At 42.9% G+C, this 25,509-nt stretch overlaps 1 protein-coding gene across 1 annotated transcript in view; it reads left to right on the top strand.

Moving 5' to 3' along the window:
* Positions 1–25,509, top strand: part of DOCK5 (dedicator of cytokinesis 5) — a gene marked incomplete in the record, with an annotated part of 3,482,443 nt that overhangs the window by 2,816,624 nt on the left and 640,310 nt on the right.

Below are 25,509 nucleotides of genomic sequence, written 5' to 3'. Positions count from 1 at the left end.
CGTGAAATATGGCAGAACAAAAAAACTTGGAAATATTGGACTTTTTTGGATTTGTTTCACTTTTAGGGACTACAAAGCATATACCCTTTTTTATATCATTAATGTTTGGAAGAACATTTAGGAGAGAGGAAGAAGGAAAAAGAGCTAACTGCAAATTAAACTTTTTGTTCTTTTATTTTCTTTTTTAATAAAATGTTTTGTTCTTAATAGTATTTTTATAAAACCTAGAATATACTGCATGTTATACAGTAAAGCATTTTCAGTTATTTTTGTGTGTTATAGAGATAGGTGCCCTTTTTCCTGTCCTCTTTCTGGAATGTAAAAAGAGAAAGCCTGGACAAAAGCATGTTAAAGATAATACACTGTAGTCTTAGATTGCTGAGGTGAGAGATGAGTTGTAAAAGTATACAGAACAGTATACAAGCAAAATTGATGTGCTTTTTCTTACTTTTGCATAGGGGAATGTCTAAGGCCCATGGCTTGATCTAGCAAGTGAAAACAAGTAAATAACAGAAAATTGAATGTAATGAAAAGTTTTCCTTTACCAGATAAATGTTTCTAGTGCAACACAAGAAGCTTGTAGCTGAAGGCAACTTTGTAGCTGGTTTTCTTGTTAATATGGATACAATCTGATATAGAGGGCATTAAAAACAGAATACATTTTTCTTTCAGTGGCTAAAAGATAAAGTTTTCTGAAAACATGCAAGTTTTCTACATCTTGGAGAGGAATAAAGATAAGACAGAAACTAATAGCACTTAATGTAAGTGGAAGCACATTGTGTACAATGCATCTTAACATGGATAACCTTAATTATACGTCAGGTAAAGCCTGTGAGTGTAGCTGTCAATCTAGGGCAGGTGTTCCTGTTAGGAGGGTTAACATCATTGTTTGATTGTACATGGATTTGTGTATTTGTATTGAGCTAATAGGTTATAGGGGTGGTGTTTTATGATTGTATGAAATTATTTATAGGCATGTTCATTTTTTTTTAGCATTAAAACAAAGTTTTTTAAGATATGGCAAAGATTCAAATGGATATGACAGATAAACTGTATAAAAGTTCAACCTGCCAAGCATTAGTGTATGCATGTAACAGAAGCTGTAAAAATAAATAATGGCAACCTTTTTCCACATAATCTTTGAACGTGAATGGTCTCAGGTATATGCGTAAAAGAAAAAATAGTGATCTATATTGAGAAATACATAGTGCAGATAGCTATGCTACAGGAGATGTGTTTGAAAGAAGTGAGCATTTGGTAAGGAGAGAATTTCAGGAAGGTTATTCAGTGGAGTATCTGGGATGAAAGAAGAGGGGCATACTTATATTAATTGCTATTGCTAGAGGTACTCTAATAGTGGTAGGAAAGAAGAAAAAATATGGTAATGGTAGATTTGTAGTAGTAAGGGGCTAATGGCAAAGGAGGAGGATTATACTGGCATGCAGTTAAATTTCACCTAAAACTGCTACAGTGGCATTTAAGAAAATTCTTGGAGAAATTATCAGCTTTCACCAGGGGATATTACGTTTTAGGGGAGGTTGGAATTTGATTTGTACCAATTAGGATGGTGGAGCCTAGAAGGGAAAATATAACAGAAGACGTACATTTTTGAAGACATTTGTGAAAATATTTGATACGGAAGATATGAATTCCATAGTAGGAGCTCTGAAAGAATTTACATATTATTCATAGAGGTACAACAACTAGGGTAGTGGAAATTGAGAGTTATTCATGGTTCCCAAATATGCAACAAAATCTAGAAGATTTAGGATTTTTGCTTGGAAGTGTTTGCATAAGTAGCTTTATACCCCAAGTAGAGTCCAAATAATTTTTACTTGGGTAGACTGCAAATGTTGGAAGTGTGTTGGGGAAGGAAAGAGGGAACTTGGAACATATTTTTGGGAGTGTAATGATTTGGCAGACTTTACAAATTCCCTGTAGGCAACTCTATCAGAAATAAAGGGTAAGCAAATTGGTTCAACTAAGGAAATTATTTTTTGAGCTGTGATAAGATTTGGAATTGCCTAGACATAGCAAGTCCTTGTTGAGTTTAATGCTGATGTCTGCCGTAAAAGCAGTTACTAGAAAGTGGAAATCCAAGTCAAAACCAACAATGTCTGAAGTAATAAATGTAGTAACAGAGATAAAAGAACTGGAAATGTGATCTATAGAAAAAATGAATTGTTGGACCAGTGCATGCAGAATAATGTTTTGAAGGAGAGAGTTTAAAGGGAAGGCAGGGATTTAATGAGCTATGCAATGTTTGATTGACATTGACTGTATCAGAGATTGTATGTGATGTATAATATTTGCAACTGAAAATGTCAATATGGTTTGTCCTCGTTTATATAAATGTATGGTTATCTCCTGTGTCTTAAGTGATAATTCAATAAATACATTTCTTGTTTAAAAAAAATCTATGTCTTGCTTTTGACCTGTCTCTAACTTACCATCCCTGGGTAACTAACCTATCTACAGCAGTAGTAACTTTTTTCCTTAAAATAGCATGGTTTTGGTCATTTAGAAGTACAATAACTGCTCTCTGGACTCTGACAGATGACATTTTACTTGGTGTGGACAACTGTAACCTCACAAGAGTTCTATTTATAGATCTAACTTGCACCTTTGATGCTTGTGCACCATTCAGGCTTTCTGAATCACATAAGTCAATTCTACGTCTTGCAGCCACTGCATGGTTCCACAGCTTCCTTAATAATAGAACCTTATGAGTAAAGCTTGGGTCTTCTCTGTGAACTGAATGTCCATTTGAGAAAGGAGTAACACAAGATTCTATTCTTGCCCCTCTACTATTTTCCATATTTGACAATAAACTACCATTTGACATACCCCCTCCCCCTCATTTTATATGCTGATGATATGGTACTACAAAGAGTGAGACATTTTCATTCAGAATTACAGGACCAACTCCAAAACTAACTTTTCACACTCTCTCTCAGTTCTAAAAAATGCTAGTAAATTTCAGTAAAACAAAATCCACGATTTTTGGAACTCACATCAAAGTCTCTGCCTGTCTTCATTTAACTGACCTAAGCAGTCTCCCATTTGAAACTACAATCTAATTCAAATATTTTGCCATTTGACTGGACCAAACATAAACTTTTTAACTTCGTGTTAAGAAGTTGGTTGTTTTACTTCATTTACTTATAATTAATACACAACTGAGTAGCCTGGCCTGGACTTTCAATAAAACCTGGGCAATATTTGCAAACAATTATTTGGCTGCCTGATGTAGTTTTAAGATCGGAATATAAGCAAGGGAAGTAATTTTATTTTCTTTTTGGATCTGCACTTTTTTAGCTATTTAGATCTGCCTTCTACACTGCCTGTTCCATTTTTACAGTTTGGTTCCTGTTTTGGTTTCCTGTTTCAACAAGTCTGTAGACATGAAATTTTGGGGATGCTTGATATTTTATGTCATTGAAAGCTTGATATACAGCTGATCCGGGGAGGGAAAAAGCTTTTAACACTTTGCTTCAGGTTTCATTTCTTTGTCATTGATTGTTTTAGATAATTGACTGCTATTTGATGCACAACTATGTAGCCTGACCTGGCCTTGCAATAAGGCTTGGGCAACATTTGCAAGCAAACAATTTTGTAAATATTGTAAGTAGCTTCTTACTTTAAAAGTGCGCATGTAAAGTGTATCCACATTTACTTAAATGTATGTATGTAAAATGTTTTCACACCTAATACAATAAGAGTGTTTGCTCAAATGAAACTGTATAACCCACAAGACCACCCACAATGAATTTTGTTGACTGTGCGTGTCATTGAATGTACTTATTTGTAACTGTACTATATAATGTATATTTTACACTTTTGTATCTAAACTGTATAATGTATCTTGGAGCTTTTCTCCCCGGGCCTCCACTGAGAATGGGTATTTGGGCCCAGTGGACTTACCCGGTAATCAAACTGGAAATAAATAAATACATTATTTGATTCCCTGCTGGAGTTTTAAAAACAGAAAATAAGCAAAGTAAATCATTTTATTTTCTTTCTTAGTGTCTGCATTTTTTTTAGCCATTTAGATGTGCCTTCTGCAGTTTCTGTTATGTTTTTGCAATTTAGTTATAGCTTTTCCTGTTTGTGAAATCTATAGGCATGACTTTTTCCCCACCCATCTGTTTCCGGTTGTGCATTTAAGAATTAGCGGCTCACGTTGCCCCCCCTTACTCTAATTTTAGCATTAAAGCCCCTTCTCATCATACCTCATCTAATCATTCTGCTGGGCACTGAAAGAGCAAACTAGAAATCTCTTAACACCTAAGACTAGACTAGCAGTCACTGGATAGCTTGGGAATTGCTTTTCAAGAATCAGCTTGGGACTGGAGCTTCTGTTTGCTTCTGGTGTGAGAAGGAGCAGAGGGCCATTATATTATATCTGAAGACTGCTGCTGTATTTTCAAATTATTTATTGCATTTTTTCAACATAAAATATATTTTCTTTTCCTTTTTCTAGCTGCTGCAATTGTGCGTTGAAATAATCTTTATAGTATTTGATTAACTACACTTGCACTTCATTGTTGAACTGATCGCTACTGTTTTACTGCATTTAAAATCTCCTGTTTTCTTGAAGTGCTTTCTAAATTGTTTGCATTTAAATCGCCTTGCTGTAGGGCCAGTGTTTATCTAATCTATTGAGTTGGGAAGCATTCCAGAAGAGCAAAAAGTGTAGTTGTTTACAGACCAGGTGTTACATATGACATCTCAAAAGCATGGAATAACTTGCCTTCCCACCTTACCTCTAATACATCCACCACACAATTCAAAAAACTCTTCAAAGCTCCCTTTATGAATGTCTGGTTATGTTCCTGCAACTCCCCAGGATAAACAATTAATCGACAACTTGTTCCCACCTCAAAAATAATACACACACTACTATATTATCCTTATTTTCATACTCTCCTGTCTAAATAGCATTAATTCACCATCAGTAACCCAGTATAAACCTGACTAGTATCTGGTTTCAAACTATGTGGATTTATATAGTAAAAATTAATGTCTACAGGGCTAGGGGCTGTATTGCATCTACTGCCTAACATACAAACTGGGCTCTCTATTTCATAGTACCCTTTTTATGTACGCCTGCACTCTACATAATGTACTTTTAACTTTTATTTATTATTTTTTATTTTTTTAAATCGATTCCACAATTTACATCATATCTTGTACTCTGGCCATCTGTTTTTATTCTATGTACTATTTTTATTTTATGAATTATTGCATTAATGTGATTTTTATGTGATTCTTATGTAAACATTATGTATATAACTGGAGTTTTTCTCCCAGGGCCTCCGCTGAAAATGGACCTGTGTCCAGTCGGACTTTCCTAGTAAACAAATGTAAAATAAAATAAAGTATAAGTTTATTTTCTGCTGCTATAAATTAGGCACGGTTGCATGGAGCTGCTTACTGTGCGATAGTGGCTGGCAGGGTCCTGTACAGGCACAAATGCTTGGACAAGTAAAGTTTACTTGTATAACTAGTAGTAGGACTGTAATATGTAATTTAGTGAGGCATTGCATGTGTCATCATCATCTTCTTTCGGCTGTTCCCATTAGGGGTCCCCACAGCAGATCATCTGTTTCCATTTCTTCCTGTCCTCTGCATCTTGCTCTGCCACACCAACCCACCTGCATGTCCTCTCTCACCACATCCATAAACCTTATCTTAGGCCTTCCTCTTTTCCTGTTTCCTGGTAGCTTCATCCTTAGCATCTTTTTCCCAATATACTCAGCATCCGTCCTCAGCACATATCCAAACCAACGTAATCTTGCGCCACTGGCTTTGTCTCCAAACCTTCCAACCAGGGCCGACCCTCTAATGTACTTATTCCTAATCCTGTCCACCCTCATCACACCCAGTGCAAATCTTAACATCTTTAACTCTGCCACATCCAGCTCTAACTCCTGCCTTTTTGTCAGTGCCACTGTCTTCAACCCATATAACATAGCTGGTCTCACTACCCTCTTGTAGACCTTAACTTTCACTCTTACTGGTACTCGTCTGTCACAAATCACTCCTGACACTCTTCTCCACCCACTCCATCCTGCCTGTACTCTCTTCTTCACCTCTCTTCCACACTCACCATTACTCTGAACTATTGATCCCAAGTATTTTAAACTCATCCACCTTCGCCACCTCTACTCCGTGCATCCTCATCATTCCTCTATCCTCCCTCTCATTCACACACATATTCTGTCTTAGTCCTGCTGAGGCATTGCATGTGTAACACCACTAATAACTAATCTTAGCATTATCTAACTCTGGTTCCTCACACTAGGGACTACCTTAAGAGACCTCTGTTTATCCCAGTCCTCAAACCATAATAGGCTACCCTAATACAGGATGTTATGTGATCCTATCTCGCCTACATTCAGTACTGATGGGCTCGGAGCCAATCCCTCGGCTCCGACTCGGCACGCTATGCTATAGAGCGAAGCCTCTTATTGGCTGAGTTATTTCTTATCCCAGGATGCACCACCACTAATCCCCCAGATCTCGTTTGCCGCTTACAAGCTAGGACGTGGTCTCAAACTTGGCTGAGCTAAGTACTGTTTTCTTCAAAGTTTCCTGTCAGGAATTTTGTTAAATTTACCCCAAAAGCTGTTTTAACCGCTATTGTTGTTGTACGAGTGGTTTTGATAATTTTTGTTGAGGAAAATTGTGTTTTGAGTTAAGGGAAGGTTTCCCGTTTAAGTTAGAGGGGCCTTCCCCTATTCTTATCTAGCGTCTTTTGTTTTTTTAGGAGGTCAAGTACCTGCTTAAGTTAGAGGGTCTTGACCCTCCTTTTCAGTGATTTTTTGTCTTGACATTGTATCTTGTGTAGTGTACTGTCTTGTGTAAAAAAAAAAAAAAAAAGGAAAAAGAATTGGTTTTCAGTTTTTTCTCTGTGGTAGAATCTTTACTGAGCAGCTTCTTTAACTAGTTTCTTAGTAAACTGTTAGTCAGCATGTCTAAGGAACATAGACCCTCTGGGTTTAAAAAGTGCGCGAGGTGTGGTTACAAAATGTCGATAACCGACGACCACTCCTTGTGCGTTTACTGTTTAGGCGCCAAGCACCTACAGGAGTCCTGTAGCGTGTGTCACTCCTTTTCTTCGAGAGTCCTCCAAGAGAGGAAGAATAAATTAATATTAAAAGGGCTGATTAAACCCTCCTTCGAGGAGGCCTTATCTTCCTCTTCCTCTCCTACCAAAAAGAAAAAAGCGTCGGCTCCGACCAGTCTGTCGGAACCGACTGCAAAAAAACCTAGGCAGGCTTCTCTATCGGCTCCACGGACTTCGGAGCCGAGGGCGGAACGGTCTGCTTCGATGCCTCCAGTCTCGACCCCTCTGGTTTCGGAGCCGAGGACTGGGGCATCGAGAGGCGGGTCACCTTCATCGGCTCCACTGATTTTGGAGCCGATGAGGGCTGCCGGCTCAGACTCTTCCCCTTCGGCGCCGAAGTCTTCATCGGCACCGAGGGAAATTGTTTTGAGATCTCCCTCGGAACCAATAGTTATCGAATCCATTCGGAGCCGGTCCCCTAGTCCTATGGAACCGATGGAGAAGTCGGTTCGGACCCAATCGGTGTCATCTAGATCCTCCAAGATGTCTGATTCGGACATCGAGAGGGTGCTCCTAAGACTTTTCCAGTCTCCGGTGTTTCAAAAGTTAGTTTCGGCTCCAGCCCAGTTGGCTTCGGAACCGATGGTCCACCCTGTTATTATGATTCCTCCTCCAACAGCCTCGGCACCGTTGGAGCCGGTGCTGGTGGAGCCGATGGAGGTTTTCGGGTCGGGCCCGACCCTTACTCCAACTCCAGCTCTCGAGTCGGAGTTCGGTACACGGACTTCTTCTGTCGGCCCCGGGGGGGACGCTTCGGGACTGATGTTTTCGGTCCCAAGCCTTCCTCTCGGTGCGTCGGCTGCGGGGGTGCCGTCTAACGTTGTGGCCACGGAGGTGGGACCTTCCCAGGATTCTGGTGGTCCCGCCTTCAGGGCCATGAGGAGTGCGTTAGCCAAATCTTCTTTGGCTACCTCCACGGTCTCCCCAGCTCCTTCCCTGCACACTGAGACTGGGTCTTTGGCAGTCCCCCTGTCCTTAGACAGCAGAACCCTGGGGCCTGAGGTTACCCCCACTGGGGGTTCCTCTCCTCCTGGAGGTCCCTCTGAAGCTTCTTTGGAGGAACCCCCCAGGAAGAGATCGTGCAAGAGGAAGCACGCTGACTCCCCCGATGAGTCTCTCACATCAGACACTGATCTTGATGATGCAGAGGGGTCCCCTAAGTCGTCCTCAGATGATGTCTCCTTTGCAGACATCCTGGAAGCCCTTAAACAACGAGGCGGCTGGCAATCCAAACCCCCTTCTGCTGATGAGTCGGTGTTCCTTAAGGCCTTCGGGGCTCAGCCCTCCGCCTCCTGGGTGTCTCCGCCCTTCGAGCTCCTAGATTTGATCTGTCGAAGGGCGTGGGAACACCCAGACTCTGTGGAACCAGTGCCTGCTCGTCCAAATAAGTTCCTGTCAGCACCCCCGGAAAAGGAGTTTTTGACGAAAGGTGTGGCTGTAGATGCCTTGGTGGTGGCATCTGCTACCCAGCAAGATGTAGCAGAGGCTTTGACGTCCATCCATCCTCCTAATAAGGAGTCTAGGAGCATGGATCGGTACGGCAAGCGCACCCTAAGTTCAGCGGCCTTTACTTTGAGGTCCCTGAACTATCTCACGCACTTTACCAGATTTCAGAGGGATCTGATTAAAGAACTTTCAGATACCCTTTTGGGTAACCTGCCTGAGCAGCTGGCCCAGACGGTAGGCTCTCAGCTGGCTACACTGTCGTCCATATCAAACTCATCCATGAGGCTCATTTCTTATGCGGCCAAAGGGGCGAGTAGAGCGGCGGGTACAGGCATTGCTCTACAGAGGCAAGCCTGGCTCCGCCTGTGTCATTTTGCGGAGGCCTTTAAGTCTTCCTTTGCCGACGCCCCCTTTGATGGGTCCTCTTTGTTTGGACCCAAGGTAAAGGACACACTGACCCGCTGCGAGCAAGAAGGTAAGACTTTGACTGCCGTAGGGGCACGATTTTCCACTCCCTTTCGGCCTTACCCCAAGGCTAAAAGAGGAGGGAAAATGTGGTTCCGTAGATCTCAGAAGTCTTACCCCTCACAGCAGGACGATCCCCCTTCTAGAGGCAGGGGAGGGGGAAATTCTTCTGGAAGACGCCGTCCCAGAGGCGGCAGAGGCCCCCGCAACACTGGAGACCGCGAGTCCTTTCGTGGCTCTTCAGCCTTTCACAGTCCCTGAGGGATTGCCCGACTGTGCAGCTCCGGAGCCAGTCGGGGGTCGTTTTTCGAGGCACCTAAAGGCCTGGGAAGGTATCACTCAGGACCGATGGGTGCTTCGAATTATCACCGGAGGTTATGCCATCCCTTTTTCACACTCTCCTCCTCAGTCCAAAAAAATCCCGGACCCGCCACCCAGTCAACGGGAAACTGCAGCCTCAGAAGTTTCAAAGCTGCTGCAAAAAGGAGTCATCCAACCGGTCCCCGCAGACCAGATCGGATTAAGGACTTACTCAAGATTCTTTTTGGTGCCAAAAAAGACCGGGGACTTGAGGCCCATTTTGGATCTCAGCATTCTAAACCGTTCAGTAAAAAAGTCCAAGTTCCGAATGGTCACCCTACAATCCATTCTCCCACTGCTGGAGAAGGGTGTTTGGATGTGCTCCATAGATCTCAAGGACGCTTATTACCACATCATGGTACAACAAGCGTCCAGGAGACATCTGCGCTTTAGCCTAGGAGACGGTCATTTTCAGTTCCGCGTGCTGCCCTTTGGTCTCACCACAGTCCCCAGGGTGTTCACCAAATGTTTGGCGGTCGTGACTGCTCACCTGAGAAGTCTAGGATTCCAGGTGTTTCCGTATCTAGACGACTGGCTCCTAACTGCCACCTCCAAGCATCTACTATTGCGGAGCCTACAAGCCACAATATCACTGGGCACTTCCCTTGGAATCACCTTCAATTGGCCAAAGTCTGTGTTGCTGCCATCTCAACGCATAAGATTCATCGGAGTAGAGATAGACTCAAACCAAATGCGGGTCTATCTACCTACAGAAAGGATACAAACCATACAGGCTCAAGTTCGAGCCTTACTTCCCAGATCCAAAGCCCCAGCCAGAATGGTCCTGCAGCTATTGGGTTCTATGTCCGCCACGGTTCTTCTAGTTCCCCTAGCAACGTTGCACATGAGAATTCTCCAGTGGCTTCTTTCAACTCCGTGGTCCTTTCAGGATCTCCCTCTCAGTCACCTCATATGGATCACGGAAACCTGCAAACGGGACCTTCGCTGGTGGCTGGTACCCTCCAATCTGGATCAGGGACGACCCTTTGTTCCACCTCCTCCTGTGGCCACTTTGACTACGGACGCCTCCCAGATGGGGTGGGGGGGCATTCCCTGGGCAGGTCAGTCCAAGGCAAATGGCATTCGGAGGAGACCTTACTTCATATCAACATCTTAGAAATGAGGGCGGTGCTTCTGTCTCTACAAGCCCTTCACGATTACCTCCCTCAGGGCGTAATTGCCGTTCACTCCGACAACATGTCAGTTGTCTGGTACCTGAACAAGCAGGGAGGGACCAGATCCTACCCCCTTTGAAGAGAGGCCATGAGAGTTTGGGAATGGGCAGTGTCGACCAAACGTTTTCTAGTGGCGACTCGTATCTTGGGCAAGTCCAATGTGATAGCCGACAGACTGAGCAGAACGATCCTTTCTCCACACGAGTGGTCTCTGAACATTACGGTTGCAAATCAGATTTTCAGCAAATGGGGAGTTCCTTGTTGCGACCTCTTCGCGACTCCGCTGAATGCGAAGTGCAAAAAGTTCTTCTCCCTCACGCCGGCTCCAGGGGAGAGCCCTGTGGATGCACTAGCCCATCCGTGGCCCACCGGCTTGCTATATGCTTCTCCTCCAGTTCCTCTCCTTCCCAGGGTGATCCAAAAGGCATCTCTCTTGGGAAGCAAAATGATCTTAGTTGCTCCTTACTGGCCTCGTCAGGTATGGTTTCCCTATCTTTGGAAATATGCACTGGAAGGTCCATGGTTCCTGGATCAGATCCCAGACCTATTGGTTCATCAGTCGGGACTATTCCACCAGTCCCTACACACCTTAAAATTGACAGCTTGGCTCCTCCTCTTCCGACTATAGTCAGGAATCATACCTTGGATCCGGAGGTTGTACACATTTTATCCTCGGCCCACAAGTCTGCTACAAAGAAATTGTATTCTAGCAAATGGAAGAGATTTGCTATTTGGGCTCAACTCCGGGGTCTGGATCCCATCACTATTCCCGTATCAGAAGTACTGAAATTTCTAACTTCCCTTTTCAATCAAGGCTCTTCAGTCTCTACCATCAAGGTTCAATTGGCAGCTATTTCCAATTTTCACGAATCTATAAACCCACCTTTAATGAGCAACAGATTGTGTAAGACCTTCTTGAAAGGTTCTGCGCTTTTAAGACCTCCGATTTCTCATCCTGCTCCTCCATGGGATCTCGATGTGGTGTTACGTGCCTTAACTTCCTCCCCCTTCGAACCGGCAGCAACATGTGATTTAAAATTTCTATCGTGGAAAACTGCCTTTCTGGTGGCTATTACTTCTGGCAGAAGGGTTTCAGAACTTCAAGCTTTGTCTGTAAAACCTCCGTACTTGGTTTTTCACAAAGATAGAGTATCTCTCAGGCCAAATCCATCCTTTGTCCCTAAAGTTTGTTCCAGTTTCTGCCTACAACAGTCATTAGAACTTCCAGTCTTCTTTCCGAAGTATTCTAACAAAGCGGAATACATATTCCACACATTAGATGTCCACAGGCAATTGCGTTTTTATTTAGATAGGACCAAACAAACAAGGAAGACAGATCAATTGTTTGTATCCTTTTCGGACAATAAATTGGGCAAAGCCGTCACAAAGGTCACTATTGCCAAATGGATCAGGGACTGTATTACTCAAGCTTATTCCTTTTCTAATAAAGAGCTTACGACCTCTGTCAAGGCTCATTCTACAAGAGCTATGGCTACTTCAATAGCATTCCATTCTAAGCTTGCCATTAGTGACATTTGTGCTGCGGCTACGTGGTCCTCCCCACACACTTTCATTTCCCACTACAAATTGGATGTGGCATCTAGAGGACGAGCTTCATTTGGTTCCACAGTGCTCAGGAGTGTTTTCCAGTGAGCCACCCAGGATTTAGGTGCTACGGACGCTGTCCCATCAGTACTGAATGTAGGCGAGATAGGATCACATCTTTTAGCTATGTACTTACCATAACTTTAGATGTTTGGGATCCATCTCGCCTACATTCTTAATAACCCACCCTCCTTCCCCCTTCCTTGGAGATCAGAGGATATCAGAAGGTCCGAATCCTGTTGTTTCATCTTGAAACATCTGGCAATGTTATATAAACAAGTTGTGTATGTGTGCATGAATGCGGACAAACAAGATCTGGGGGTTTAGTGGTGGTGCATCCTGGGATAAGAAATAGCTCAGCCAATAAGAGGCTTCGCTCTATAGCATAGCGTGCCGAGTCGGAGCCGAGGGATCGGCTCCGAGCCCATCAGTACTGAATGTAGGCGAGATGGATCCCAAACATCTAAAGTTATGGTAAGTACATAACTAAAAGTTTGGAGAATGTGGATATGCAATTTCCAAATGTCTCCACAGCTAACTTGGTAGATTTGGCCATCCCGAGACCATGCGTACCAATTGCCTCATGTTCACAGGCACCTTTTTAATCCTTAAAGAAACTAACACTGTATGTGAGAGCTATATATACACAGTTTCCTTGGAGGCAGAAATCTCATTTTCAAGCAAGGTTGTCAAGAACACACACACAACGTCTACCACACACACACACAGACCATATTACATTGAGGCACTAAAAAGCAAACTTCCCATCCCTCAGAGACATCCTAAGCCTACAAATGGAAATGCCTGTCCTCAGTCTCTGAAGTACACACCAAAAGCTACACCAAACACCATACATATTTCTACACCCAATGAACCCCCAAGAATGAAGCCCATAAGGAGGCATGTCAGCACTTCACCTGGGATTTGAGACACCATTGTATGACACGCACATGCTATGAACTCACCAGACTGGACAAGAAGTCAGTAGTTACTGACTTGGAGGTAGGATCTACCAGATTATGCACACACTCTTGTCAGTGCACCACAGGTACCAGTATGATTGCGTCATAGTCCATGTTGGTGTAAATGATTGAGGTATATCTCACTGGACTATATGAAGAGAGGTATTATGGATCTCTCTGAATATGTATCTCAGACAGGTATGCGCCTTGCATTGAGTAGCATTCTGCCTTCACCAAGGATGATTCCACAGTATAAGCAAAAAATGATTGACTAACAATTGCTTTGGTTTCTGGTGTGATTCCAAGGAAATCAGTGCTTGTCAAAATGAGAGGACATGGTTAACGGACCACATTGCTTTGCCAAAGATGGTTTGTGCTTGCCCCCCTGGGCTTCAAGATATTGGCTAAAACTTTATCCACCCCCCCCTTTAATCTCTATTTTTTGGGGAATGCCATTTTGACAAAACTACCATTTTAGCAAGTAAAACCCTAAGGAACCTAAAGGTGTTACTGCTCAATCCTATGAGCTCTAACAAGTAACTCCATACCCTCAAAGCTCTCCTCACTCTGGCGGATATAGACATCTGTGCCATTACCAAGATATGGTTCAAAGCCACAGAAGGCAATCTGGCAGTGCAAGGCTTCAAAGCCTTCCACACATTTAGACCATCAGCCACACATACCATGACTAAAGGTGGAGGTGACTCAGTCTACATTAGCAACAAATATACCTTTAGTTTGGTTAAACAGGATAATGCCCTGGAATTTGTCCACGTCCAAATCTCCATAGATAAAGTCCCTTCCCATATCATAGCACACTCTAGGTCACTCTGTATGCCCCAAGAATCCCATAACTCATACATAGATCTGCTAAAGGCACTCTCCACCCAGGCAAATACCCTATTCATGGGAGAATTCAACTACCCCTCTATAAAGTGGGAAATATACACTGCCACCAACTTGCAGGAACATTTCCTGGACTTTACTAACACACATACCATTGACCAGATAGTGCACACTCCAACCAGAGGTTCATACTAGATCTGTTACTCCCAGTATGACAGTGCACTGCCCCCCCTCCCCCACGTCATTTCCTCACTGTTAAATTCAGATCACAAAGCTGTGTCCTTCAAAACAAACATCAACTTGGAAAACCCAGCAAAACCTGTAACAGTTAGGAACTGTTCTAAAAGCAAACTGCATCCTATTAAGTGACTGTCAAAATTCAATGCCCCACCCAAACCCACGCTTGTTTGGCTTCTGCTTTTCAGAAGTCAAAGCTAATGTCAAGGGCTTCTGGCTCACCATGTTTGCAGACTGTAAATTGGGAGCTCTCATAGATTCCCCCCATGATGCTAACATCCTGCAAATGGGTCTAATACAGAAAAATGACCGATGTCAAAGTCATAGATTAAAACTTAATGCTAATAAGTGCATTATAGTGCCTTTTGGCATAAAAGACCACCAATGTTAATTACTTCATCCATAAGATAACCATCCCCAAGAAGTTTACTCAGTAGATAGGGCTCTGGGAACATATGTAGAGGGTAATTTGGCCTTCTATTAACACATAGCCAAGGCAGTAAGAAAATCATTCTGTCACCCAACTTATAAGTAAGGGTATGGCATCCAGGTCCAAAGAAGTTATAATAATCTCTTTACTCATTCCGTATCACACCCATCACTAAGTACAGTGTTCCCTTTGGCATGTACCTGACCAGACATATGCAACAATTGGAATGGCCACAGATGTTCCTTACCAAAAAATTCCAGAGTATTTACAAATTGTCCTATACAGATAAGCCCTATTTCTCTACTCTTGTTAACTGCAGGTTACTGAGAGGCAATCTGTGCCTGGCATATAAGACATCCTCAGATCCAGCCCTGATGCACCTTTTGCACATGTGCCAAACAAATAGCATCAGAAACACCAGATCTAAGGATTTAAACTTTACTTGCAGCAGAAATAGAACATGCTGCCAAGACATTTGTCTCTCAAAAGATCCCAACACTCTGAAATAGACTTCCCATCCATGTGAAGCAGAGTTCATCCCTAACTGTATTCAGACGTAAAGTTGACCATTAATCTTGATGTCTCCGATAGAGACCAGCAGTAAATATTCTCAAGTAATATACCCCCCACCCCCAGTAAACCATTAGCAACCTCCTAACTAGGTGCCCATGTTACATGGGGACACAATTGGGTTGGGTTGCCTGGCTAGGCTTATAAAGGCCCTGATGATCATTTGCCCCGTATATACCTATGAAACTGTAAAAAAAAAAAAAATTAGCAATAAATCAACTACCTACTCTTCTTGTCTTGCATAATCTATGTTCTGCACGATCAGCCATTGGTAAGAGAATCCTTTTTGCTTAGTTAGAATATAGATTTCCAGTATTTGCTGCAGCTGACACCAACAATGTGTCAGCCTTTCAGTCATTTTCCAGTCGACTGTCTCTTCATCACTAACTCCCCAAACTCTGAACACCACTGTAACACAGTCAAAAAAAGATATATGGGGAAATAAAGGGCTGACCTGCTAAGTTCATTCTTTTTCAAGTACATTTTGATTCCTTCATACCCTGGCACTCCCTCCTACAGCCTCAGAGCACATTCACAGTCTGGGCCTCTTCTAGCCCCAGAACAAAACTACAGTGTATAACTTGAGTTTCTCCCTCCTTGGTGCTAAACTTTGTTCCATTTCTGCATAATTACTTAAAAGACCTCCCCTACCGTACTAACTTAAGATACCAACTTAAAATCTTACGTACTTAAACAAGGCCATTACAAACATTTCACTGTTGACCACGTCACCTGAGAATCTGTACACTCTAGCATTGCAGACTTTTTGTTTGAGCTTTACCTGTATTTCTGCTTCCCTTTTTTGTGGTTGATATAGAACATTATGCACTTCATAAGTAACCTTTAATATTCTGTGGTCCTATCTTGCCTTCATTCTTACATATAGCTCGGCCTATAACAAAGCTCAAAGTCTCTTAGTTGGCTCGTGGCTAGGTAGGTATCCCATAGTGCATTAGCACTATCTCCAGATCTCATTTGCCGCGTCTACAAGTTCAGAAGTGCTTCTTGCTTGGCCATGGCTAAGTTCAAATTTGTTGTCTTTATTATCACTTTACTGATTCTATAGCTAGTTAACGTATTATTAGATGGTGCTTAGTAGTGTGTGTTTGTTTTTTTTTTTGCCTTTAAATTAGTTTGTTGAGAACTTGTTGACACTTGTTCTCCATTTGGTACCCTGTGTGCTAGTTTTATTAACGCTGATATTCATAGGTCCGCGTTTTGTTAGGACCTTGTTTTCTTGCTTTATTTTATATTTATATATATATATATATATATATATATATATATATATATATATATATATATATATATATATATTTTTTTCTGAGCAGTGTTTTTTGCTAGTCTTGATACAAATTTTTTTCTCTGTGGGTCCGCATATATATTAGGGCCTTTGTTTTCTAAATTTTAGAAATTTAAAGCTTACTTTCAGTCTTGTTTGTTCGATACTTTGCCTGCGACTAAGTTTGTGGCCTTTCTACGGCTTAGCAGAGGTCTTAGTTCTGTGCTATTTTTTTTATTTTTCCTCAGGGCTAGGCACGTTTAAGTTAGAGGACCTAGTCCTCTTTACTCTCTCACTTTGTGTGTGTGTGTGTGTGTGTGTGTGCGTGTGTGCGCTTGTTAGGGCTAGGCCCGTTTAAGTTAGAGGACCTAGTCCTCGTTGTCCTTGTTGTGTACCTGTTTTATTACATAGCTATTCATAAAGACCACAAACCTTTGGGTTTTAAAAAATGCATAAAGTGCTCCCAGAAGATGTCAATTACGGATGGCCATAGTAATGATGTATATGGTCTCGGAGCCATTCATTTGCAGGAAACTTGTTTATTCTGCCATTCCTTTAGCTCCAGAGTTCTCCTGGAGCGGAAGAACAAGTTAATTTTGAAAGGTCTCCTCAAGCCTTCCTTCGAGGAAGACTTTGCGAGTTCTTCTTCATCTAAGTCACATTCATCCAAAAAAGAGAAGGTCAAGTCGGCGAAGAGGCATTCTCCTGCACCGACTAGTGTGTTGGAACCTCCTCAGAAACAATCAAAACTTGATGAGATGACTTCCTCCTCGGCTTCACTGTCCTCGGAGCCGATCGAGGTTGTCGATGCTGGCACTGCAGTGTCGGCCCCAAGCCTTTCGGAGCCGACTACTAAAAATTGCATCGGAGCCGGTCCAGGGATTCTTTGCCAGTCTCCCCAACCTTAAGATCTCCAATCTTACAGAGATCCAGATCACCTACCCTGTCATCCAGATCCTCCAAGAGCTTGTCAGAGGAAGATGTGGAGAGACTAGTGCTTAGACTCCTGAAGTCATCTGCTTTGCCCGAATAGTTGTTTTCTCCGACCCAGTCAGTTCCGGAGCCACCAGAGTCCATCCTCCCTGTTGTGGTTCCTCCTCTGAGCTGAGTCGGGCCTTTAGAGCCAGAGTTTTTGGTGCCACTTGTTGTGGAACCCTTGGTTCCAGCTCCCCTTGTGGCTGTCTCGGAGCAGAGTTCTGCTCCGACACCTTCGGCGCCGTCCGTGGTGTCTAGGATCTGAAGCTCACCGGTTGGCCTCAACAGGGACACTTTGACCCAAACCTCTTCACTTCTGAGTCTCCGTCTCGGTGCATCGGCTAGGGTGAGCTCAGAACCTACATCCATCTCAGAGCCGGTCGCTCTGCAGCAGCTGACTACCTCCATTTCCACAGAACTGGGGCTGTCTTCGGAGCTGCAGAGATCTGCTTTCAAGATGATGAGGAGTGTGCTATCTCGCTCATCAGCTCCACGCAAGGGTACTGATGGTCTTCCCCCTCAAGCATTGACCTGTGTCTCAGCACCTACTCTCTCACTCTCGACAGCAGAGACCCGCAGCCTCAGGAGCCCCCATTGGGAGGCCCCCAGTCTTTCGAGACCTGCTCAGAGTATCCTTCTCAGGAGCCCACTCAGAAGAGGACATGCAAGAGGAAACATGTAGGCTCCCTGGACGAGTCCATCACTTCAGTCACTGACCTCGAGGAGTCAGAAGGGTCCCCAATGATGATGTCTCCTTTGTAGACATCTTAGAGATCCTTAAGCAGAGAGGCGGCTGGCCCACTGTCACCCCTTCTGATGAGGAGTCAGTGTACCTGAAGGCTTTCGGGTCTCAACCTTCAGCCTCTTGGGTGTTTCCTCTTTTCGATGAACTCTTAGACCTGGTTAGTTGGTAGGTGTGGGAGACTCCTGATGCCGTGGAGCCAGTTTCCAGAAGACCCAATAAATTCCTGTCTGCCCCAAAAGAGAAAGATTTTTTTGTACAAGGGTGTGCCTGTAGATGCCATGGTTGTGGTGGTGGCCACTAAGAAGGAGCTGGCAGAGACTTCTGTCCATCCACCGAATAAGGAGTCTCGAATGATGGCTAGATACGGGAAGCGTATCTTTTCTTCAGTGGCTTTTACTCTCCGATCGTTGAACTATCTCACACATTTTACGAGGCTTCAAAGAGATCTCCTCAAGGAGTTAGAAGATGCTCTTCAAGGTACATCTACTGAAGGGTTCCCTGAGAAGGTGTCCACCTTAAATTCCATCGTGAACTCCTCCATGAGGCTGATGATCTCTGCAGCTGACGAAGCGAGCAGGGCAACGGGTTTAGGAGTTTCCCTTAGGAGACACTCCTGGATGTGCTTATGTAATTTTGCGGAGCCTTTCAAGTCTACCTTTACCAACACCCCCTTTGACAGTTCTTCATTGTTTGGACCTAAGGTAAAAGATACACTCACCAGGTGAGAACAAGAAGGGAAAACTCTTGTCTGCTGTGGGAGTATGTTTTAACGTCCCCTCTAGACCATATCCCAAGGGTCAGAGAAGTGGTAAGATGTGGTTCAAGAAGTCCCAGAGATTTTTCCCTGATGCCCAGGGTGACTCCTCCTTCAGAGGCAGAGGAGGAGGAGCTAATGGCAGACTTCACCCTAGAGGCAGGGGGGTCCACAAAACCAGGGAGGCCACGATTCGTTTCGAGGCTGTCACTATCAGCGCTCCTGATGTGGGGCCCGGCTGTGCTTCTCTGGAGCCAGTCGGGGGTCGCCTATCTTTGTATTCAGAAGCCTGGCTGAACATCACCCAAGACAAATGGGTACAAAGAATAATCACCAGAGGTTACTCCATACCCTTTTCTCTTCCACCCCACACTCCCAAGAAGATCCCGGATGTTCCACCCAATCACAGGGATCAAGCAACTGTAGAAGTGCAAAAGTTGCTTGCAAAGAGAGTTATCCAAGCCGTCCCCGTAGACCAGATAGGATTTGGAACTTACTCCAGATTCTTGTTAGTGCCAAAATGTATAGTGGACTGGAGGCCCATCTTGGACCTCAGCAAACTAAACAAATCTGTAAAGGAGGCCAAGTTCCGGATGGTGACACTGCATTCTATACCCCCTCTGTTAGGGAAAGACAATTGGATGTGCTCCATAGACCTCCAAGATGCGTGCTACCATATAAAAATGGACAGAGCCTCAAGGAGTCACTTACACTTCCAGCTGGGAACCAGTCACTACCAGTTTTGTGCTCTGCCCTTTGGTCTTATCACAGCCCCCAGGGTGTTCACCAAATGCATGACAGTAGTGACAGCTCACCTGAGACGTCTAGGATTCCAAGTGTTTCCACTCCTGACTGCCACCACCAGGCATCAACTCCTACAAACCAGAGATTCCACCATCCAGCTTTGTTCCCAGCTGGGGATTACAATAAATTGGCAAATGTCTGCCTTATCACCCACTCAATTTGTGATTTTTATAGGCGCAGAAATAGACACAGTTGCCATGTTAGCTTATCTACCTGAAGAAAAAATTCAAAACCTCAGACAACAATTCTCAGTTTACTTCCTCTACAGAAAGTCAAGGCAAAGACGGCACTGAAACTCTTAGGGACCATGGCCTCCACCATAACATTAGTTCCTCTAGCCAGATTACATATGCAAATTCTCCAATGGCTTCTATCTTCTTAGTGGTCTTTTCACCAACTGCCTCTGTCTCACCATATCATCGTAACAGTCTTGCAAAAAAGACCTTAGTTGGTGGATTCAACCCGACCAGCTGACAACAGGCACTCCATTCCTTCCTCGCCAACCCGTTGCTACTGTGACCACGGATGCCTTACAGATGGGGGGGGGGGGGCATTATCTAGGCAGGACTGTCCAAGGCACATGGCAAGATCACGAGGCTCACCTTACATATCAGTGTCCTAGAGATGAGAACAGTGCATCTAGCGTTGCAAGCACTTCACAACTTTCTTCCTCTAGGGACGATAGCAATCCAATCAGACAACATATCGGTGGTATGGTATCTCAACAGGCAAGGAAGAACCAGATTGTATCCCCTTTGTCGAGATGCCCTTCGTGTATGGAAGTGGGCAGTTTCTTCCCAGCACTTTCTAGTGGCAATGCATATCCCGGGGACAACCAGTATGATAGCCGACAAGCTCAGCAGGGCAATCTTGATGCCTCACGAGTGGTCTCTGAATCAGGAAATAGTGGAACAGATCTTCAGCAAATGGGGACACCCTTGCTGCGATCTCTTCGCCAGACCAATCAACTCTAAATGCAGCAGCTACTTCTCCCTTATCCCCCCCTCCGGGGGAGTCACAGAGAGACGCACTTGTTCACGATTGGCCCCTGGGACTCCTTTATGCTTTCCCTACCTTTCCTCCCATATCCAAAGTGATTCAGAAAGCAAAGTTATTGGGAAGCAAAATGATTCTCATCACTCCTTACTGGCCTTGTCCGATTTGGTTCCCCTTTCTTGGACCTCGTCTACTAGACGATCCATGGACTCTGGACCCAGTGCCAGACCTCTTGACACACGTCAGGCTCCTTTCACCCCTGCCTGCACACCCTCAATTTGACAGCGTGGCTGCTCAAATTCCATCCCTAGTCAGGCATCATGATTTTTCACCTGCTGTGACTGCCATCCTTACATCTTCGCATAAATCTTCCACTAGGAAGTTATACACTAACAAATGGAGAAGGTTTTCTTTCTGGGCTAAAGAAAGGAATGTAGATCCTTATACTGCATCCATCCCTATGGTTTTAGAATTTTTGTCTGAACTTTTCCATCAGGGATCTGCAGCTGCCACAATTAGGGTTCAATTGGCAGAGATATCTAATTTTCATTTGGGACAACATGAATCTAACCTGATGTCCCACAGATTGTGTAAAACCTTCCTTAAAGGCGCTACTTTGCTGAGACCTCCCTTTCAGGAACCGGTATCTCCCTGGGATCTAAACTTTGTTCTGTTCAAACTAACTGCACCGCCCTCTGAACCCGCACATTCATGCCTATTGAAGTTTCTGTCTTGGAAGACCTTGTTTCTAGTAGCCATCACATCAGCTAGATGAGAATCAGAGTTACAAGCACTGTCTATTAAGCCTTCTAATTTGATTTTCCACAAAGACAGATTTTCCCTTTGTACAAATCCTTCCTTTATTCCTAAAGTTTGCTCTCACACTCATTTGAACCAAACCATAAACTTACCTGTGTTTTTCCCTAATCATTCTAACACTGCAGAATACAAATTTCATCAACTGGATGTTCACAGGCAGTTACAGTTCTACCTTCACAGGATTAAGGAACTCAGAAAGTCAGACCAATTGTTAGTTTCCTTTTCTGAATCTAGAACTACTACTGTAAAATACAGCAAAATCACCAAAATAACGCCCAGAAGTTTTGGTCTAGTGTATATAAACTCCTTTCCCCAGGGCACTCCCATACACCTATCCCGCTTCAGGCAGACCCTAACACCCCCCACCAAACAGCCAATGCCTTCAACTCCTTCTTTACAGAAACCATACAAACACTAGCTAGCCAACTTACTCCAGACAGCTTAAACCTTGCCACGTCCATATCTAGTACTCTACCAGTATTCTCTATTCAACCAATATCTACCACTTTCATCTACAAACTTATCCAAAAACTTAGGCCTTGTACCCCTTCTGCTGACCAGTTACCTTCTGAATACCTCCAAAAAGCAGCCAAAGTAATTTCCTATCCTATATCCATCCTCATAAAACAGAACCATTAAGGAACGTTACATTCCAAACATCTGGAAAATCTCCCATATCATTCCCCTTCACAAAGCCGGCAACTCAAATGACTACTCAAACTATCGACCAATAGCACTCTTATCACCCTTAGCAAAAATCATGGAAAAATGCGTTCATCATCAACTTTTAAACCATTTAACACAAAATAACATAATAGCTAAATGTCAGCATGGTTTTAGGCCATCTCATAGTACCACAACCGCTCTGTTATCCTTTACAGATGTTATAAATAGAAATCGTAATAACAACAACCTCTCATCTGCACTCTTTATTGACCTCTCCAAAGCTTTCGACATGGTTAACCATGCACTTCTGATCAACATTCTTGAATCCTTCTCTCTTGACTCTTTAGCTATTAAATGGTTCAGGTCCTACCTAACCAATAGACAACAAGCAGTTCTCTGGGCAAATAATATATCATCCCTTCTACCTGTTAAACTGGGAGTCCCTCAGGGCTCCATTCTAGTACCACTTCTTTTTTCTCTTTTTATTAACGACCTGCATGTAGCAATCTCACAGGCCACCTGCATTCAATATGCAGATGATTCAACATTAATTTGCTCAGCAACTTCACCATCTGCACTACATTCCCTGACTCAGAATGTATTTAACACAGTAGAAACATGGTTCACAAAACGTTGTCTCCTTCTTAATGCGAAAAAAAACAAGCTCCTTCTCTTTACACCCTCTAATAAGTCTACCCCAATTGATTTCTCTGTCATTTCCAATAGTAGCACAATCATACACCCTGACTCTACAACTAAACTGTTAGGAATTACTATTGATAACAACCTTACATTTGATAGTCACATAAATAACACCATTAAAAATGTTAACAGGAAAATTGGCTCCTTATATCGAAGCAAAACTTTCTTAACTCCAACAGCTAAAACCAGAATTGCTCATTCCCATTTAATTTCTACTCTTCTTTATGCCTCTCCCATATACACCAACCTCAAAAAGAATAACCTTGTCAAACTACAGCATGCCTATAACAGCATAGTCAGATTTGCCACTGGTAACCCCTTTCGAACTCACCACTGTCTAAATCTAAAGCAGCTGGGCTGGCTTGAACTTCAAAACCTTCTGAAAATCTCCCAACTAACCATGACCCACAAGATATTTTATCAACCTAATAGCACTCCTATACTATCCAATCTCATAATCCCTTATAAAAACCTAAACTCACTGCGCTCCTCTAACAAGCTTCTAGCTAGTATAACCAAAACTAATAACTTAGCTGGAGATTCCCTGTTTTCTAACACAGTGGGAAAAGACTGGAACCTCCTTCCAAATCAACTAACAACACTTACTTCTTTGCCTCTCTTTAAACAAAGACTAAAAACATACTTTAAAACTCACTGGTTATGTCCATGTTGTAAACCTGATTAACCTTTCCTTCTGCTAAGGTTACTTCTACACCCTACCAATTTTTCACACATATTTCTTTAATTTCTATGATGAAGAACTGAACTGCTGACCACAATGAAACAATTTGGTAGATTCATCCTGCTTACTGTTAGTACAACCTAGTACATAATAACACTTTGTCACTTTTATTGTGTAATAGAATTCATCTCACCATTCTTAATGATTTCTATACTAGTGTAAATATCTTTTTTGATCACTTTTTTATTATTATTACTGATTTTTGTATACTTATTTGAACTACTTTCATTTACGATGTTTCAACTATGTTTACCATCCTTGTTGCTGTATTTTAAGTAATGATCTAACTATTAATGTTGGAGCTTTTCTCCCCGGGCCTCTACTGAAAATGGAAATATATCCAGCTAGACTAGCCCGGTCAACAAATGTAAAATAAAAATAAATAAATAAATAGAATAGGTCTGCCATCTCTAAAGTGACCCTATCAAATTGGATTTCGAGCTGTATTTCCTTCATTTACTCCTCCAGTGGAAAAACTCTACCGTTCAAGATTAAGGCTCATTCTACACGATCCCAGTCTACATCTGCTGCCTTCCAAGCCAGAGTTCCAATTGACAGTATCTGTGCAGCAGCAACTTGGGCTACCCCTCTTACTTTTATTACTCATTACAAATTGGACCTGACCTCAAGGGGTACAGCCTCTTTTGTTTCCACGGTACTCAGGAGTATTTTCTCGTGAGCCACCCAAGAATAAGGTGCTAGGGATGCTGTCCCATATGTAAGAATGAAGAAGATATAGGACTACAGAACATAAAGAAATGATGTACTCACCATAACGTTCCAGGTTTATAGTCCATCTTGCCCTTCATTCTTACGAACCCACCCACCTACCACCGTCCTGGAATGATCTGGAGACAGGATGGTTGTACCTTGGTAGGGTGGAGACCTTTCATTATTGTTCTTTCTGGATAACCTTAGTTCTGTCTTTCTATAGTTTAGTAGCAAACAAGATCTGGGGATTGTACTAATGCACTATGGGATACCTACCTAGACACAAGCCAACTAAGAGACTTTGAGCTTTGTAATAGGCCGAGTCAGAGCCGAGGATTGGCTCTGAACCTATATGTAAGAATGAAGGGAGAGATGGACTACAAACATGGAACATTTATGATGAGTACATAACTTCTTTTTCTCAAAATTTAGTAAAATTATAATAATCCTTTTTTCCATTGTTGAATTACTGTTGCATTTTGTATTCAGTTTATCCTTACTGTCTTTGTATCATTTGCTTTGTCATTATATTATGCCTTCTGTCTTGGTATCCATCTGAGCTGTGCCTTATATTAGTCATTTATGTCCTACTGTGGTAAACAAATGTGTATAATTACATAGATTATTTTAACCTGGGAAACTGCTGCTTAAGCAACAGAGTTGTAATTTAAGTAATACTCTTAACAGCACATATTAGTATAATACCTACTCACACAGCTTCATATAAATCTAGTTACATTTTAAAGCTTTGTTCAGCTGAATAGAATAGAGCCCTGAATACCTGGTATGTGTGAAAAAGAAGTGATGAGGCTTTGCCTGTTCACCTTCCTTGGTGAGGAGATAATGGACAAGCATGGCTGAAGGACACACTTTGTGTTAGATTTCCTGGAGGGGAGTGGAGAAGGCATGGATGTTCTCCTGTCAGGAAAAGGCATATGGGCTGTCAGTAATTTGCAAAAACATGTTAAACCTACCAGCAGTGTCCCATTGTAGGTCTGCCCCAGACACCTGTAAGCATTTGCATGGTAAATAGGGCAATGAAAATAAAACTGTGACCCCCCTAGTGCAGATTATGGCACTACACT

Source organism: Protopterus annectens, chromosome 9.part0 (genome assembly GCF_019279795.1).
Source record: "Protopterus annectens isolate FY-2018-M chromosome 9.part0, PAN1.0, whole genome shotgun sequence".
Classification (NCBI taxonomy): Eukaryota; Metazoa; Chordata; order Ceratodontiformes; family Protopteridae; genus Protopterus; species Protopterus annectens.
Note: the sequence above shows the minus strand (reverse complement) of the source record. Positions and strands in the feature narration are given on the sequence as shown.